Raw genomic sequence first — 19,438 nt, 5'->3', positions numbered from 1 at the left:
GGTTTTTGGGGGATTTTTTTAAAATTGCTCTTCAGTGCCGCAGCCTTTGTAGCTGCAGTGGCCTGCAAAAGCATTCATCCCCCTTCCAAAGTTTTCACATTTTGATTCCACCTGAGCTTATATCAAGATGCTTTCAAATCAAGCTTGATACGAGTCAAAATTTGCTAATGCGTTACATTGCCTTCATGGAATTTGGTACGTTATAATTTTGCCTCTTTTTTTTTGGATACCTTTGCCCAGTGTCGAATGTTCTATTCCTACTACGTAGTTACATATCGTAGGACACATCCGTAATAAAGTGTGTGGCATCGAAATTCATAGTTTGTCCGATTTTACATATCTTGTTCCGAAAAACGTTGATTCCGATGCACTTATTTTGTGACGTCCGCGTAGAACGCTTTTGCATTCTCCTCGTAGCCATACTCGCATACGTCGATTGGAATATTAATCACCTTTCCCACAGAGAATATGTTCATAATCCTTTGTTCTGCAACATGTTTCGCCGGAAAGATTGATGAATTGCTCGTACGGAGCAATGTTTCCTCGGTTCACGTGCGTAATATGTGTCCGTCAAAGTTTCACGGGGGAGCATAAATGATGATAAGCTTTACGATTTAGCTGCATTGCAATAAAGATATCAATTATATGTATTACATCGTAATTGTAGTATACCGATCTGCATGAATCGCCTCTATTGATGGCCGATCGTGCAAAACAACGTCCGACGAAACTGATGATGCAGGTCTGTCAATTTCTTACGCACGTGAAAGTGGTCTGCAGGTCACGTGAACGAGGTACAACAGAAGTGATGACGCTATAGGCGTGTGCCGAGTGGCACTGCACAACAACACGTCATTGTTTTCCGATGAAGAAGCCCGTAATGGCCGTGATATCTCTGCTATTATGTGAAAAATGGCATTTTATCCCCTCATATTTTGGTCAAACCTGACGCACGTTAACCCCACTTTATCGGCAAACATTCTATATTTTCTTCTTTTTCCAGTGACTGGAAGCGTTTATAATGAGTGAAACCCAAAAATGTATCAAATTATTCCAGAAGTGACGAATTGAGCGGAATTATTTGAATATGATTTTTCTGACCGGCTGTCACGCTTTTGTAATGCATGAGCGAATTTCGACTCGTATACGAGTCTTCACAAACTATTTCAAAGTGATAAAGCTAAAAATGCAGATAAAATGTGAAGTTAATTTTACGGAGAAAATCAGATGATTCTCATTGCATAAGTATTCAAACCCTTTGTCTAATTCACCCTAAATCACTTCAGGAGCAAATTATTTGTTTGAAAGGTTACAAAATAAGTGTTATAGGTTCACCTGTATGTAATCAGTGATTTCACTTAAAAATTAAGCTCCCCCACTAATCGAAGGAGTTTTAAGGTGCAACTCACTTGGTCAACCAGCAAGGCAAACATGAAGACCAAGGAGCTTTCCAAAAAAGTCAGACATAACATGTTGGAGAAGCATCGTTCAGGAGAGGGTTATAAGAAGATTTGTCATTCCTTATCCCTTTGAGTACGGTGAAATCCATCATTAAGAAGTTGAAGATGTATCATACCGCCTCGACTCTACCCAGATCAGGTCACCAATCCAAACTCAGCAGCCGGACAAGCAGGAAACTGGTTTGGGATGTCACTGTAAATCCCACAATGACTTTGAAAGTTCTGCAAGGTGCAATGTCTGAGATGGGAGTCAGTGTTCATGAATCAACAATATCCCGTTGTCTTCACAAAGCTGGCTTCCATGGACATGAGGTGGTAAGAAAGAACCCATTACTGAAAAAAAGACATCTCTTAAAGCCCATATGAAGTTTGTGAAAAAGCATCTTAATGATACTGCAGGCATTTGAAAAAACGTTTTGTGGTCAGATGAGAAAATTTTAAAATTATTTTTGGTCTAAATTCAAAACGTTACGTGCAGTGTGATCCTAACACTGTACATCACCCAGTCAACACCATCCCTACTATCAAGCATGGTGGTGGCAGCATCATGTTATGGGGCTGCTTTTCATCAGCAGGGACTGGCAAGCCTGTCAGGACAGAAGGGACAATGGACGGTGCAAAGTACGGGAGAATCCTTGATGAAAACCTGCTTGAGTCAGCCATGAATCTGAAACTGTGCAGGAGATTCACATTTCAGTAGAACAATGATCCAAAGCACAAAGCTAAAGCCACACTGGAGTGGCTGAATAAGAAGAAAATAAATATTTTTGAGTGGCCCTGTCAAAGTCCTGACTTGAACCCAATTATACATTTATGGTGAGAGTCGAAGATTGTCGTCCCTCGATGATCCCCATCAAACTTGCCAGAACAAGAGCAATTTTCACAAGAAGAATGATCAAAGGTTTCACAATCTCACTGAACAAATCTGGTCGAGACCGACCCAGAAATACTCATGTTGCAGTCATTGCTGCAAAAGGTTCTTCCACCAAGTACTGACTTCAGGGGCTGAATACTTTTGTCACCAGTGAATTCTGATTTGTACATGTTTTTTTACATGTAATACTGACATGTAACCTCCTTCAACCATAACAGTGTTTATTTTGATCTCTTCAGTTATGAATTCAAATGTTATTTTGGAAAAATTGTTTCCACATAATTCATCTAAATGTGGCATTATTGGTAGAAGGTGAATACTTGTACAGGTATGTAAAAGGTAACATGAAATTATCCCTGGCCACATTACTTAGTGGGTGTCGGGAAGTGTTTTAGGTCCCCACAAAAATTAGAAAATAACCAAAATTAGATTTCTTCAAAATGCCAACAGGATTAAAACAGCACCGGGCAATGCCGGGTTCCCCTGCTAGTTCATTATAATTTCGAATCTTCATTTTAATATTCGAAGATCAAGAAGGTAATATTGTATGGTACAGGAAAAAAAAACTGTTAGGTTGAAATGTATACTGAGAGTTGCATTGATCAGAGGTTGATCACTCTGAAGATACAGTATACATATGGTGAGGTTGAATACTGATGGTTTCATTGGAGAATGATCTTGAGAATAAGCAGATCATTAGGGTATCCAGTCAAATGGACTGGATAACCTATTGTTTTTCTTCTGTTTATTATTATTAGGGTTTCAAGCATGGCTGAAGCCCTATTGAATTCGTTAGTATTATTATTATTAACGGCATTTTTATGTTCTACTGACCGATTTTGTGGCGGATCTGGAGGGAAAACTGTCAGATGAAATTCAACGAAACTTTACAGGATAATTAGTCACCACGTGAAGTTTATACTATGAAACATTTGATGACGTAGGTCACGTGGTATGGCGGCCATATTGGATTTTATCCAAAACCTAAAAACATCTTCTTCTCCAGAAGGGATAATCTGACAGCCTCAATCTTTTGCACACATTTGCTAAGTTCGATGTTAATGTGAATTTGTTAATTTGGTCGAAATCGTTACATAATTAATATGATTTAAAATGATGCTGATTCGCCTCATTAAATATGCAAAATATGCAAATGAGAGTTGAAAAAATTTAATGACAAATTTAGATAGCACATAAACAGGGGACTCCCAATATGTTTACACTATGTCTGTATTTGACCCCAGTGAGCCCCCAGAGCCCCCCAAAGTTGAAAATGACCCATTTTTTAAATGTCATAAAATAAAAACAACGCTTGGATGAAATTCAATGAATCTTATCCATTTAATAACTCTCCACCTGAAGATTATACTTTGAAAATTTTGATGATGTCTATCACGTGGTATGGCGGCCATATTGGATTTTATCCAAAACCTAAAAACATCTTCTTCTCCAGAAGGGATAATTTGACAGCCTCAATCTTTTGCACACATTTGCTAAGTTCCATGCTAATGTGAATTTGTTAATTTGGTCGAAATCGTTATTTAATTTATATGATTTTAAATGATGCCGATTCGCCTCATTAAATATGCAAAATATGCAAATGAGAGTTGAAAAAATTTAATGACAAATTTAGATAGCACATAAACAGGGGACTCCCAATATATTTATACTATGTCTGTATTTGACCCCAGTGAGCCCCCAGCGCCCCCCAAAGTTGAAAATGACCCATTTTTGAAATGTCATAAAATAAAAACAACGCTTGGATGAAATTCAATGAAACTTATCCATTTAATAACTCTCCACCTGAAGTTTATACTTTGAAAATTTTGATGACGTAGGTCACGTGGTATGGCGGCCATATTGGATTTTCTTCAAAACCTAAAAACATCTTCTTCTCCAGAAGGGATAATACGATAGCCTCAAACTTTTGCACACATTTGCGAGGTTCCATTGGAATGTTAAGTTGTTAATTTCGTCGAAATCGTTGCATAATTTATATGATTAAAATGATGCCTATTCGCCTCATTAAATATGCCAAATATGCAAATGAGAGTTGAAAAAATTTAATGACAGATTCTGATAGGCCTTGAAGAGGGGATTCCAAATATGTTTACGCTATGTCTGTATTTTACCTCAGTGAGGCCCCAGAGCCCCCCAAAGTTTAAAATCACCCATTTTTGACATGTCGTAAAATGAAAACCAAAGAAGATAGACAAAAAGTGACCACAAATTCTGGAAGATATTTTAACGTTCTACAAGTTCGCCATTTACATTAATATGCAAATGTGGAGTTATTGGACTTTTTTGGGGACTTGAAAATTTGTCCAGCCTCGATTTGTCCAATGTGAAGTTTCTTTCTCTATCATGTATTGCTATGGGCTTTTCAATCCTTCATCGATATAACTTGAGGGACCCCGTAGCTGGGCCACATTGCAGACTTGAACTAACTTTCTAACTCGGAAAACCCATATCATGTGACAGGGTGATGGTGTTGAAATTTGTTAAAACGGAGGCACGCCTTGAAGCCCGGGATTACTGGTTTACCAGTTTTAATTATTAGGGTATCCAGTCAAATGGACTGGATAACCTATTGTTTTTCTTCTGTTTATTATTATTTTTCTTCCGCCGTAAATTTGCAAAATTTCCAATTTTTTTCGCTTTAAATGCCATTTTCTCAGAAATGGTAAGACCAATCGACACAAAATTCGGCCGCCATCTTGTTTTTTAGTGTTTTTTTTAAAAAAAATCTTCTTCTCCAGAACAGCTGTGCAGATTGCGGCGAAACTTTACACGCACATTCTCCCTGAGGTCCTCTTTCAAGTTTGTTAATTTGTTGTTGATACGTCACATGGTTTGGCGGCCATCTTGAAAAAACCCTAAAACCTTCAAACATCTTCTTCTCCAGAAGCGCTGGTCCAATGAAGGCGAGATTTCAGAACTATATTTGTGACATACATGCGATGCAAGTTTGTTAATTTCGAAGTGATAGGTCACGTGGTTTGGCCGCCATGTTGGATTTAAGAAAAATATTAAATAATGTTTTCTCTGGAATTTCACAAGCCATCGAAGCGAAAATTTGCAAGTGCCTTCCTCCCTCAAGTCTGCATACATGGTAAAAAAAAATTTACCTCAGAAGTCACATGGTTTGGCGGCCATCTTGGATAGAAAAATAGACCTTATCCGATTTACACGAAACTTCACACAGTTGTTCAGGTCGACGAGGGAAAGCAGAATTTAAATTTATGATATCATAGGTCACAAGGTTCGGCAGCCATCTTGGATTGAAAATGAATAAATTTTAAAAATCTTCTTCTCCAGGAGGGCAAGACAGATGAAGACGAAACTTCACACATATATTCCCCATGAGGTCCTTTCTCAAGTTTGTTAATTTGTTCTTGATCGGTCACATGGTTTGGCGGCCATCTTGAAAAAACCTGAAAACCTTCAAACATCTTCTTCTCCAGAAGTGTTGGCCCAATGAAGGGGAGATTTCAGAACTATATTCGGGACAGGAAGGCGATATAAGTTTGTTAATTTCGAATTGATAAGTCACATGGTTTCGCCGCCATCTTGGATTTAAGAAAAATATTAAATAATGTTTTCTCTGGAACCGCTTAGCCTAAAGAATCGAAAGTTTGCAATTATCATCTACCGTCGTGTATACACGTGTGGTAAAAATTATGCTGTCACACGTCACATGGTTTGGCGGCCATCTTGGATAGAAAAACGCACCTTTACCGATTAACACGAAACTTCACAAACGTGTTCCAATACCCAGTTGGAAGCAGAATCTAAATTTGTGATGTCATAGGTCACATGCTTCATCAGCCATCTTGGATTGAAAATGAATAAATTTTAAAAATCTTCTTCTCCAGAAAGGCAAGACAGATTAAGCCAAAACTTCACACATATATTCCCCATGAGGTCCTTTCTCAAGTTTGTTAATTTGTTCTTGATTGGTCACATGGTTTGGTGGCCATCTTGAATTTACCTTAAAACCTTCAAACATCTTCTTCTCCAGAACACCTGATCTGATCAAGGGGAAACTTCACACCCCTATTGCACATGAGTAGGGAATACAAGTTTGTTAATTTCTAATTGATATGTCACATGGTTTGGCAGCCATGTTGAATTTAAGAAAAATATTAAATAATGTTTTCTCTGGAACTGCTTAACCTATCGAAGCGAAAATTTGCGTCTGTCATCCTCCATGATATCTGCATACATGGTAAAAATTATGAGGTCACAAGTCACATGGTTTGGCCGCCATCTTAGATTGAAGGATAAATATTAATTCATGTTTACTCTGGAACCACTACTTCTATATATGCGAAACTTCATATTTATAATTTAGGCTACATGTGAAACAAAAGTTTAAAATTTCAACCTGATCGGCCGTGTGGTTTGGCAGCCAGAATTATTTAATTATTTGAATCTGGTCGCCAGTAATAACGAAATTGAACGTTTTGTGCTGCCTGGTTCGTAACTCGTCTGTTCCGTGCCGTCTCGAAGCAGGCCTGTGTTTGTATCACCATTAAATAATGTTTTCTCTGGCACCGCTTATCCTATCAATGCAAAACTTTGCGACTGATTTAAGTCTCATGTTGTATCCGTTGTGTCAAAGGCGGACACTTCTGGGTACCCGGTCATCACTGCCAGCAGTTATAAAGTGGCAGTTCTAGTTCATCTTTGTTTCTTGTGACGTAAATGTCTTCATCCTTTCGGAACATTGTGGGTTCCAAGATATCGTTGTGACCCTACATGCCTCTTTCATCATCTATGGATATAAATCGCTGAACATCCCTGAAGCCTAATCTCATGTTTTTTTGTTTTTTCACCCAAAAGGGACGTGGCCTTCCGAACCATAATATGTGCAGTGGTGCAGGATAGCCAAGATGTATTCATGGAATAGCTCGTTCTAATCGATGCATTGGATGAATTATGAATTCTTGCTGCACCACTGGTAGCCTGGCTGCAGATTGAGGAAATTTTCAAAACAAGGCCAAGGATCCAGCACTTCTGGGTCTGTGTATGATTTAAACATTTGTGCAATGACAATGGATTGTTTTCGATTTTGAAAGTTCAGCGGAGTGGGGTCGATGGAAGGAAGGTCCACTGTACAAAGTCGTCGAATCAGGCCTCGTTCTTTTTTATCCTTCAAGATACTCGAACTGATGAAGACCTTCAAAAGACCCATTGCAGGCCATCAAGAGATTGGTCAATTGGTGAATCCTCAAAAGAACCATGTGAGTGATGACCCCACATTGCCACCCTGGAAATATTTCCCTTTTATCCTCTGTGCGGTGGATCGTCCTGGGAAGGTCCACGGAGTCACCCGAATGTTTCTCAACCCAACCGCTCACCCTATGCCCAATTGCGTTTGTATGAGCACTTCAATTTCTCACTTTATTCACGGTACTGACTCGATTTTGCTCGTTTTAGCTTTTATATCTAATAGAGGATTGCATCACAGATATGCGTGTCCTGACCACATGGCTGCACTCCTCAGTCTGTCTCCAGTTTTCGTACCGCAGATCCCGACCATCCGATAGCAATTATCCACTACTATTTTCGTTTCTCGTTGAAAGTTCTGTCGGAAGGGGGAGGGGGGTATATTGGAGGTAAAAGTGGGGAGGGGGTTTTGGTTTGGGTTTGGGGTTAATGTGAGTTTCCTGTCTTGCATTTCTGCAGCAGGTTGCCAGGCAACTCGACTCTGCACCAAGCCCTCAAACCCCCAATCCCACTCCTATAGACCAATCTCCTCCCTCTGCCCATAAATAAGACACGTCATCATTTAAAATAGTTATTCGAATGTTTGAGAATCGATAAATAAACATTCGATGAATTTGGACTCATTATGCAGACAGACATAGATGCATATCAGTCGTGCGACGAAGGCCCTTGGTGGTGGAAACGTTGAACCTCAGCCTTGCCTTTATGCGAGACTGAAAAAGTTGGTTGCTGCTGCCTTTTGGAAATCTCCGTCTGCCTTCCCAAACTCGACTTTCACTCGATTAAGTCAGTCGCTGGTTTGAGGCAGGAAATAAGCTCTTTGCATCCACCAAAGGGAGCAACATGTGCAAGCAGATGGAGGACCAGGTGATAATTACAATATATAGCACTTTGGTGTGAGCCCAAAGGCAATGTGGCGCATCTTTCCTCTTCGTGCCATCTGTACAACAGCTACAGCTGGAGCAATAGTCAACGTCGATGAAAGTATTGGAATCTAGCTAATCGAGTGGTCACTCAGACAACCTCATTTGTGGGAATACTTTGTGTTTAGATTGTGGTCCTTCAAACGTGATCCGTTGAGCTCATGGCATTTCAGCGCATAGTTTACTGCAAGCTAAGTTTACCATTTTAACACCTTAATGGGGAGAGAGGGGGTGGAGTGGGGGAGAGGGACGAGAAGGACGTCTACACACACACACACACACACACACACACACACACACACACACACACACACACACACACACACACACACACACACACACACACACACACACACACACACACACACACACACACACACACACACACACACAAACATTTTATTCGTACAACAAAATTTAAATATGCATGCACTTCAATAAAATAGACATTATCAAAGATTTTAGACGCACTCCTCATGATAAATCCACAAGCAGATCAAGAAGATTTGTCCTCCTCCTTCATCTGCTTGTGGTTTTATCTTGAGGAGTGTGTCTAAAAGCTTTGATAATGTCTATTTTATTGAAATGCATATATATCAAAACATGTGGAGTGTGACGAGTACTCCGCCGATCCCCATTGGACACAGTCCGACACCAAAGCGTCACCTTCAACACAGAGGCCTCGGCCTGGTGACTGTCAAACATAGAAAGATTATATGGTCAACATCACTCAGACATCAAACGGAGCCACCGATCTGGATTTCAGGCTTATTTGCCCTCAACAGGACGGCGTACAGATAAATATCGAACCAATGATGACCGCATTTGTCATTTGTACATCAGACGCACCTCCTGACTTATTGGGAGCATCGCCACGGATTATGTCTCAAATGGTAAAACTGCATAATCCGCACAGAGCAACCATCCGTCTGCCACTCAGACAATTGTTCCTGCTAATGTAGGTTTGCATTCTAGGATCCCGAGTTCAAATCCTGCTGGCTGTTGAATTAATACCACGTGGGGTTGACTCTGCCTGTCATCCTTCTGAGGTCGGCAAAATGAGTGCCAGCTTGCTGGTATCCTGTGTCGGAGTGGCGACCCGTCCAGGTCTGTGCCCAATAGACAAGGAGACTGCTTAAGCAGCACCAACGCTCAGCACAGAGTATGGTCCCATTGGATGTATATATATATATATATATATATATATATATATATATATATATATATATATATATATATATATATATATATATATATATATATATATATATATATATATTTGTTGTCTCGTCCACAAAAGCGCATGCCTCTATGGCAATGGCACCCAACATAGGCAGTTATTTCATTAGTCTTCATGTAGTTAGACCTCCCCTCATATCTAGTGGGGTAACGGGATGAAGTGCATTGTGAGGGTCTCATCGTTAGGTCGAGTAACTATCACTAATTCATGTTCTGATAACGACTCCAACTCTTTCCTTTTCGCCATAGTGCAAAACACGCTTGCAAGCTCTCATGCCATTCAATGGGTGATTGATCATTAGCACACCATGATGCCTCCCATGGCTCGGATCCACCATACTCCCTCCACTACACACTACACAACCCACGCACGGGCACAACACAACCCACGTACTGCATGACTCGGATTGTCCTCAGCACTGCGCGATGCTTGTCCAAGCAACAGACAGTAATAGCTCGATCGCATCTCACCGGCGACCTCCCGGGTGAGCACGCGGAATTGATACAACCCTCGTCCAGTCTCCACCACAGCAAGACGGGGCGGTGAGGAGCGGTCCCAAGAAGGGCAATCCGGGAGTTTGGTTTGGGGCCCGGGTGTGCATTTTGGCTCATGAGGGGGCCCGTGGGTGGCAGGGAAAGTCCCTTGCTGTTTGACATTCAGACTGCACTCAGAGCACGTTCAGGGCCGGGATGCCGGCTTGGGGAACATGCCCTATGTTGAGTCAGGAGTTCCGACCCGTGCCAAAGTGGATGGGCAACTGAGATGGTTTCCGTCCCAGAGCCTGGCAGGGTGTGGCTATGGCTGCTGTGGCCCAACGGAGGAGCAGGATTCGGGTCATAGTGTGTTGCTTTCTGCTCATCACCCCATCCTTTGCCCCAGACTTATAAAAGGGGGAGCGCGAAGCCGTTAGCTTTCTCTCTTCGCTGCCGCTCTTCACTCACCTCTCGCCACTTCGCTTCACTCCCTGTCTCGCTATTGGTGTGTGATTGCCAGAATGCGCTTTTCCTTCGAAAACGTGATGCAGGGCAACTGCCTAGACTCCCTGCCATGCTGTCAATGTTACGCCATCCCCGTGCAACCAGGCAGATCAGTGTGGAGCACACGTTGAAATGAGCCCCGGCAAAATAATAAAGTAGGAGATAATGCACCATATCACAAGGTGGGATGGCTCAGGCAGAGCGTCCTACGGAGGTACATGTTTCACACACAGACCTTTACATGGCTAGCTTAGGGGTCTTTCTCCTCAGGCATCTATTCTCCTCTCTCGCTCCACCCCTCTATCTCGTCTTCTTTGGACGCACAAAGAGCATCATTACTGACTCACAATCTCATTGTCCTCTGGCACGACACCGCACCCCCCACATTGTACTACACCACACCTCTCATTCCCACACCTTAGATACAGCCAATATTCCTCCCACCTACCTCTCCCGTTCTGTGTTTCGTTGGTCTGCTGACCATACCAGGTATTGAGAGGTCATTTATCCTCACCTGTTTTCTTTCTCTCTGGCTATCTAATCGTGTGTGTGTGTGTGTGTGTGTGTGTGTGTGTGTGTGTGTGTGTGTGTGTGTGTGTGTGTGTGTGTGTGTGTGTGTGTGTGTGTGTGTGTGTGTGAGTGTGAGAGATGGTGCCTGTCCTAGCATAAATTAAGTTTGCTTGTCTTTTGCTGCACCCCACAAATTCCTTGCTAACCCCTGCTGTGCATAAAAATAACCCCATTCAATGTGCCGCATACTTTTCCTCGCTTGATTGTAAATAAATGCTTTGCATAGAAATGTCCCCAGCTCGTTTTCTTGTTTTCTTCCATTGGTCCAGCATGGTTTGCACCCTCGTTTAGCTGGGACGCTATTCCCCAACAATCTGTTTCCGAGCCGGTATGTGCTAGGCAGTCCCGCTCGGCTGCATCAATTCTGGTGAGGTGATCTGGTTTGAGAAAGTGTGCACCAAGGGCGTGTCCCCTGGTAATTATATCATGTTTAGGTAAACGGTATTAGACGGAGGACCCTAAGTCACGTGGTCGAGTTATTGGCGTTAACAGTCGATTAGCAATCCGCTGCATCACAAAGCTATTCGTGTGTGATGGCTTGCGATTCCGGAGAGTCTGGTGGGAACCCGAGGTAGTTCACCCCTCATGGTCTTTGCCTTCGATCTCGGGTCCTCAAATATATATATATATATATATATATATATATATATATATATATATATATATATATATATATATATATATATATATATATATATATATATATATATATATATATATACACTCTACGTACCAAATTGAACACCTTAACTTGACGAGGCAGCAAGGCACAGATCGAGTCCCATCACAGCGCTCGCTGCATGAACTGTCAGCAACAAGTGTTACCTGCCACATGAGCACACTGTCTCTGCCCTGCTGATCACCACAGGAGGTTTGCAGCCAGGAATCTTATACGGCTGTGTTCTATTGCTTCTTTGGTTGAATATATCTTTACTTTGGTACAGTATCATGGAGTACGGTAGTACTCCATATTGAGGGATGACAAGGGCAAAAACTGGCTGCCGATTCAAATGTGTGCACAATGATACACTCATAAACTCAATGGTGATACAAGACATGTTGGGTGTGTGGCAAGGAAGAAATGATTCAATTTTGGTGAAGACCTGGATCCGGATCTGATAATTTTTAAAGTGATTCTTCACCATTGAGTGATGGGGCCAAAAATGATACACAGCACAATATCTCAAAAATGTATTGGGCCAGATGTCCCCACTGATGGGAAAAGTTAAAGTTGATCTGTGAATTTAAATTATTTCATGGACTTTTAAAAGGTTAATTGTGTTGCACTCTCGGTTTCACTCAGAGCCAAATCTCTGAGCTACTTTCCCGCGCACCACAAAATGGGACTGCCATAGTTGTTGCAGTGTGTTCCACTCCAGTCTGTCTCACTCTGTAAAGATAATTCAGTCAATGACCGTTTTTACAGCCATTTTTCCCTGCTGTGCAGGGGTTTGGCTTTTTCTTGAGGCAATGTTTTATGGCCGGATGCCCTTCCTGACGCCAACCCTGGTCGCCTCTTACGACACACAGGGATATGGTACACCTATTCTAACCGGGGCATACACCGGGACCAGTACACTGGCACTCATTTCGCCGACCTCAGATGGATGACAGGCTGAGTCAACCCCCTGGTGTTAATTCAGCAGCCAACGGGGCTTGAACTCAGGACCCTGGGATCCCAAGCCACCACCCTAACCACGAAGCCAACACCAGGCTTAAAGATAATTCAGTCACATAATAAATAATACGTCATCAATTGGGGAAAATGAAGAGAAATAGAAGGAAATGGGAGGGATCGGGGTAAATGTGAGTGGAGGCAAGGTGGCAAGTTGATAAGGATCATGCATCTGTTGTATTGAGGGGTGTGTGTGTGTGTGTGTGTGTGTGTGGGGGGGGGGGGTGGTTGGCAAGGAGGCTTCATATCTAATATCTAGATGGCCCTTCATCCGAACATCCCTGAACATTTTAAGCACTATTCTTGAAGTATTTAATTATTTTTATTCCCCCCCTCTTTTTCTTAATCCTGTCTCAAAATCAGGAATCTTGTGTTTTGTCCTTCAACAAGGCACGCAGTCCATCACCACGACTCGCTGAGCCGCCTGTCGGTGAAGTTTCCCTTTCGGATCCACGGCTTGGCCCAGGGTAGGGAAGTCCCGAAAACCCAAGCTGCGACGACTCACCGACGCTTCCTCGAAACCGACACGCAATCAAACAGGATCCAAGACATTCCCGGTGAGGTCCCGGAAGCGTGTCCAGTTGTCCTGGGAATGCGCCGTGTGGATACTGGAGACCGTGTTATTTATTTTATTACTCCTGGTTGTCGAGTCGACCCACCGGAGTCGATTCATGAAGTTCGTTTCGAAATTCCACGCAAACGCTGAAGAGAGGTTGTTTGTATTCAAGGCGAGTCACCTGACAGGACGTGTTTTGTGAACAAACAGCGACGCATGGGAAGGACGGATCTAGGAGCGCAACGTGCGGTCAGTCCGTTCTACCTTGGACAGTCAGGCTCGCTCACCGTGAGTTCGAATATAATAAGAGTTCCTGACAAGGAGGCCATTAGGCCCATTAAATCCTGCGCTATGGTCACCAACATATGGTGATGATGATGATGATTATTAACTATTTTCACGGCATTTTGATTCATGCCGTACCTTTTTCATGGTGTTTGGGAGTGTCAAAGTACCTTCTTGAGCAAGGGATGCACTGTGTGGTTTGCCATTGCGTTGCCAGATAATTGGGGCAGGAATTTGTCAAAGACATTCTGGGGTCCTTCACGTCCAGCGGCAGTCACTAAATGCATGCAGATGGGTTTGCAGTTGAATGTCTCACCTGGCAGACGGTGTGTACTAGTTGATCCAACACCCTGCCTGTTGAAACACCAGAGTGACGGTAATCCGTTTGGATCGGGCAACGAGCAGAAGCGTTGCTCAGATTTTGTTCCACTTAATGGCAAACAATGGAGTTTGGATGGCTGGTATCAAAGGCCAAAGATCGTCACCAAAGATCGTCCTGAGCCAAGAAGGGGAGTGGCTTGGTCTGATCCAAAAAGGCATGTGGCTGATACGGCAGCTCGGTGCGATCAGGTAGGTAAAACGAGCAGGGACAATTCAGAAGAAATTGATGAAATTGCTCGTTGAGTAAGGAATTGCCGGAATAACTTTGTCATAGCTCCATGATCTCTGAAAAAAACAAAAACCTGGAAATCAATTTGGTTCTTATAAGTCGATAGGGCTACTGTTTCATGAGTTATAGCACTTAGTTTGGTCATGATCATAACTTGGAAGTCAATCGGACTTGAAATGGCGTTTTTATCGCAATTTGAAAGTTTTGACCCGACCCCCGTGACATTCGACCCCCGACCGCTAAGAAGGGTGTTGGTGTGACACCCCAATGAGACATGTGGTTGGATGCACTATTGGAAGATGCACATTTTGGATTTGGTTTGAAGTCGATACGACCATTTTAGCAGACGTTATTGCGAAAATAAGGATTTTGGTTTTTCAGTGACCTTGACCTTGACCTTTGACCTAGATTCACCAAAAACGACAAGTTTCTAAGTTGGACCATGGCCGACGTCTGTACCCAGTTTGGTCATGATTGCTGAAACGGTGTGGCTGCTACAGGGTAAACAAACAAACAAACAAACAAACAGACAGACAGACAGACAGACAGACACACAGAATGACACACACAACCGACCAACATAATTTCCGAAATCCGAAGGATTCCGGCTATTAATAAATAAATAAAAGAAACCTCGGCCGTAAACTCGTATTCATAACGTGATGACAATGCCTTTCCACGCACACAACAGTAAAAAAAAAAACCTGAGTGACACACGACGACTCGTAGAGAAATGTGTGTTCACTGGTGGCATCCTTCGTGAATATTGAGCAGTCGCCACAAAAGACCAGGTCTCGCGGAATGGCCTAGAGGTAACCACATTATCCTCTAAGCTCTCCAGCCTTGGTATGAATTCCGACACAGCTAATAAATTGTCATTTCGGTGTTTAACAGGCATGGTCTTTTGGGTCCTTGAGGTCTTTTGGGCCTTCGAGTTTTTTGGGTCCTCGATGACTTTGGGGTCTTTAGAGTCCTTTGGGTGGGTCCTCAAGGGCTTTTGCATCTTTTGGGGTCTTTTGGGTCTTGGGGATCTGAAAGGGTCTTCAACAGTCGAAGGGGTCTCGCAGTCTAAAACGTCGAAACTTACTTTCCAATAGTCCATAATTTATCGATGTATGTGCATGAACTCAGGGTGCAACAGACGTTCAAACGGTACGTAATTAATAGACGTACAAACAGTCTGAAACCGATGTTGAAACGGTGCATAATTAATCAACATTTCGTCACACGGCTTCACTGTGAAAGGAACATTCCAACAGCACGTAATTTATAGACGTTCGTGTGGTCTGCAACTAACGTTCAAACAGGCTGTGATTCGTAGGCATATAGTCTTCACGGACTGACGGACGGCTTCACTCACGGGCTTCACGGACCATGCTTTTCCTTTTTCTCAGGGGTGGCTTCCGTCTGGCCACTCTCCCATAAAGACTAGATTTGAAAAGTGCTGCAGAGATTGTTGCCCTTCAGGCAGGTTCTCCCATCTCAGCCAAGGAACTCTGTCGTTCTGTCAGAATGGTCCTTGGGTTCTTGGTTTCCTCCTTGAAAAAGGTCCTTCTTGCCTGGTTGCTCAGTTTTGTCAGGCAGTCAGCTCAAGGTAGAGTCGTGGTCGTTCCATATTCTTTTCATTTCCTCATGTTGGAGCTCACTGTGTTTTTATGAAATTTCAGCATTCTAGAAATTGTTTTGTCCACCCTTCCCCAGATGTATGCCTCATCACAATTCTGTCTCAGAGTCCTACGGACAGTTCCTTGGACTTCATGGTAGATTTTCTGCTCTGATATGCACTGTCAACTGTGGGACATGATATAGAAAGGTGTGTTTCTTTCTAAATCATGTCCAATCAATTAAATTGGCCACAGGTCAGGTCAGGTCAGGTCAGGTATGGGAGCATGCGCCAGAGCAGCACGTCGCTGCGTCCACTTTGCACTGGTACTCTAGGGGCCTCCGTCTGGCCATCCCCCAGGCAGATGCCTGGCCCATCCCCATCTCCTAAAGATTCCGATCAACCTGATGCAACCATGAGGCACGTGGTCGGCCCACTGGCCTCCTCCACTCACGAGACTCCCTCGCTGAGAGAATCTGGTGAGCAGGATCAGCGTCAGGAAAACGAGCCACATGTCCATACAGCCGCAACTGACGCTCACAGACTATGCAGGTAACAAATCTCATCCGAGTCTCTCAGCAACCACTCATTGGACACAAAATCCGACCAGCGATAGCCAATGATTCTCCGAAGAGACCTGGTACCAAAGGATTTAAGTCTCCATCTCAGATCCTTGGTCAGAGTCCAAGTCTCGCATCCATAGAGCAAGACTGGAAGCACCAAGGACCTGAAGACTCGGACTTTCGTCCTCCCGCACAGGTACCGGCAGCGCCACACCCCATGATCCAGTGAATCCATGACTCCCCAGGCCCGACCCAGACGTCTATTAACCTCTGACTCACAGCCAGCAGAGACATGAATATCACTGTCAAGGTAAGTGAATCTCTCCACGACCTCAACATCCTCACCACAAACAGGCACAGACAGGACAGCAGCATCCAAGATGTCATTGAAAGCCTGGATCTTAGTTTTGACCCAAGAAACCCGTAATCCCAGTGGCTCCGACTCCTCATTCAGCACCTCGAGGGCCCCCAAAAGGATATATATATAAACTCTCTGCAAAGATGACTGCATCATCTGCGAAATCAAGGTCCGAGATCTTGACATTCCCAAATGATGCAACGCAGCTTGACCTCTCCAACATCCTCCCTAAAATCCAGTCCATACAAGTGCTGAAATGTGTGGGTGCCAGTACACACCCCTGACGAACTCCAGTAACAACTTGAAATAAGTCAGAGATGGTACCACCACATTTCACAGCACTCTCAGTACCAGAGTAGAGTTCAGACATCAGATCGATCAGTTTTGGTGGCAACCCACGAAGACCAAGAATCCTCCAGAGGACATCCCGATTCACTGAATCGAACGCTTTACAGAGATCAACATAGGCTGCAAGCAGCCCCTGCCGAAACTCTCGCCTGCGTTCGGTGAGGACACGAAGAGCAAGGATATGGTCAATCGTTGACCTCTTTGGTGTAAAGCCTGACTGCTCTGGACGTTGGTGCTCAAGCAGATGGTGGCGAACCCTATCAAGAATTATTATCTGAGCAAAGACCTTGCCCGGCACTGAGAGCAGCTTCACCCCTCGGTAGTTGTTGCAGTCTTGGCGATCACCCTTCCCTTTCCAGAGAGGGACAACAAGGCCCCTCTTCCAGTCAGTTGGGATGATGCCTGTGTTCCAGGCAGAGCACAAAACTGCATGCAATGACACGAGTGCAGCATTTCCACCAGCCTTGAGAAGTTCAGCATGATGCCGCAGATCCCTGGAGCTTTGCCCCGTTTCAACTGGTTCACCGCAGCCCGTGTTTCCACCAGCGAAGGTGGACCACAGTTGATTCGAGGGTCAGCAACAGGGATTGTAACACCCTAGACGTCCAACTCGACAGTTGGGGGATCAGCCTGGTACAACCGCTCAAAGTAACCGGCCCAGCGGGCCTTCACTTCAGACTCCTCTGTCAAGAGCCTACCACTCTCTGCTCGAACTGCAGTGCTCCGAGGGATGGGCTTGGATGAACGTAATGCGGGAATTCCCCTGTAAGCGGGACGAGAATCACCTGTCCACAGGTGATGCTTTACCCCCCCCCTCCCACCACAGATTCCTCACACATTGGCCTCCTTGTCCACCCTTAGCACGTGTACAGTTTTATGTCTCAGCTCCCTGAACAGCTCAGCTCTGCCATTCAGCCTGGCCCTGCGACTCTGGTCAATGGTATCCAGTGTCCCTTGAGAGACAAAATTCTTCTTTGCCCTGCGGTGAGTTCCAAGACATCCACCGGCAACATCAAGGATGGTGGTCTTGAAGGCACTCCACAACTCTTCAGGACCGCCCAAAGCACCCAGACCCCCAAAATCTTGACTCAGCTTGTTCGCAAACTCCTCAGCTACCCTCTCATCCTTGAGCTTGCCAACATCCAGCCTCGGCTGGGATGGTACCATTCTCCTGGATTTGAGGTCCAACTTCAGTGTTGCTTTCACAAGCCTGTGATCAGTATTGAGGAACTGAGCATTCCGGTAGACCCTGCAGTTCTGGATCATCCTCCAGCGACCATCAACGAGGACATGGTCAATCTCCTTTGCCACACCACCAGCGTTGGAGTACCAAGTCCAGCGATGAGCTTGTGGGCGCTGAAACCATGAACCAGTCACTTCTTGCAAAGTCAAGGAACTTAGTGCTATTCTGGTTCATAGTTCCTGACCCATGGGGACCAACACACGTCTCATAACCATCCCTATCAGTTCCAGTCGATGCATTGAAATCCCCCAAGACTAGAAGTGTATCTCGTCTGGAGCACTGATCAACCACAGAAATGAGCGTGGTGTAGAATGTGTCCTTCACGGTGAGATCACTCGCCTCAGTCGGAGCATAAACAGAGACCAGGGAAATGACACCTAAGGAGTGATGAATCCTTAGTTTCATAATACGCTCGTTGACCGGTGTTACCTCAATTATCATTGGGGTCAGCTTATTGGACACAGCTACAGCAACTCCTTGGGCATGGTAACCATCAGTGACCAGACCAATAGTAGGTGTAACCACCCACCATTATCTCGCCGCAATCCGGTCTCCGAACCTCAGAGAGAGCTGCAATACCGATGTCCAAACGCTTGAGCTCAGATGATAACAGAGACAGGTGATCATCCTTTCTTAGGGATAGGACATTCCAGGCACCCACCCTAAGGGACCGCCTCAGGTTAACCCAAGGAGACCACCGTCTGGTGGACGACACCTCAGCTCCACTCCGACACACTCTCCCGCAATCTGACCCGGGAATGTTACCCCGTGGTTTCCCTCCTATCATCAAAGATTGGGGGTCCCGTTGGCTTTGCCCCAATTCCGTCATCGAGTGAGCTGCCCTGCGAAGGGAAGCTGCACAGGAGGTACTCCCACGGAGTGGGTTTTCAGATTTCTTTGCATTTTTATGTTTTGCGGAAT

At 44.2% G+C, this 19,438-nt stretch overlaps 1 protein-coding gene across 7 annotated transcripts in view; it reads left to right on the top strand.

The window, feature by feature from the left end:
* Window positions 1-13,399: 13,399 nt before the first annotated feature.
* LOC147017948 (uncharacterized) overlaps window positions 13,400-19,438 on the top strand; it is a 189,027-nt gene continuing 182,988 nt past the window's right edge. For 3 of the 7 annotated variants that reach the window (XM_085897084.1, XM_085897083.1, XM_085897080.1), the window contains exon 1: window positions 13,462-13,795. The gene's annotated coding sequence lies outside the window, so the exon portion shown is untranslated. Of the gene's footprint in view, window positions 13,796-19,438 lie in introns of all 7 variants that reach the window. The other 4 variants (XM_085897081.1, XM_085897085.1, XM_085897086.1 and 1 more) reach the window with 4 other exon arrangements.

The sequence above is a fragment of the Eptatretus burgeri genome, chromosome 10, assembly GCF_056783735.1.
Source record: "Eptatretus burgeri isolate ZD-2024b chromosome 10, Ebu_testis_v1, whole genome shotgun sequence".
NCBI classification, from domain to species: Eukaryota; Metazoa; Chordata; class Myxini; order Myxiniformes; family Myxinidae; genus Eptatretus; species Eptatretus burgeri.
The sequence above is the reverse complement of the archived record's forward strand: the minus strand, read 5'-3'. Positions and strand labels throughout refer to the sequence as shown.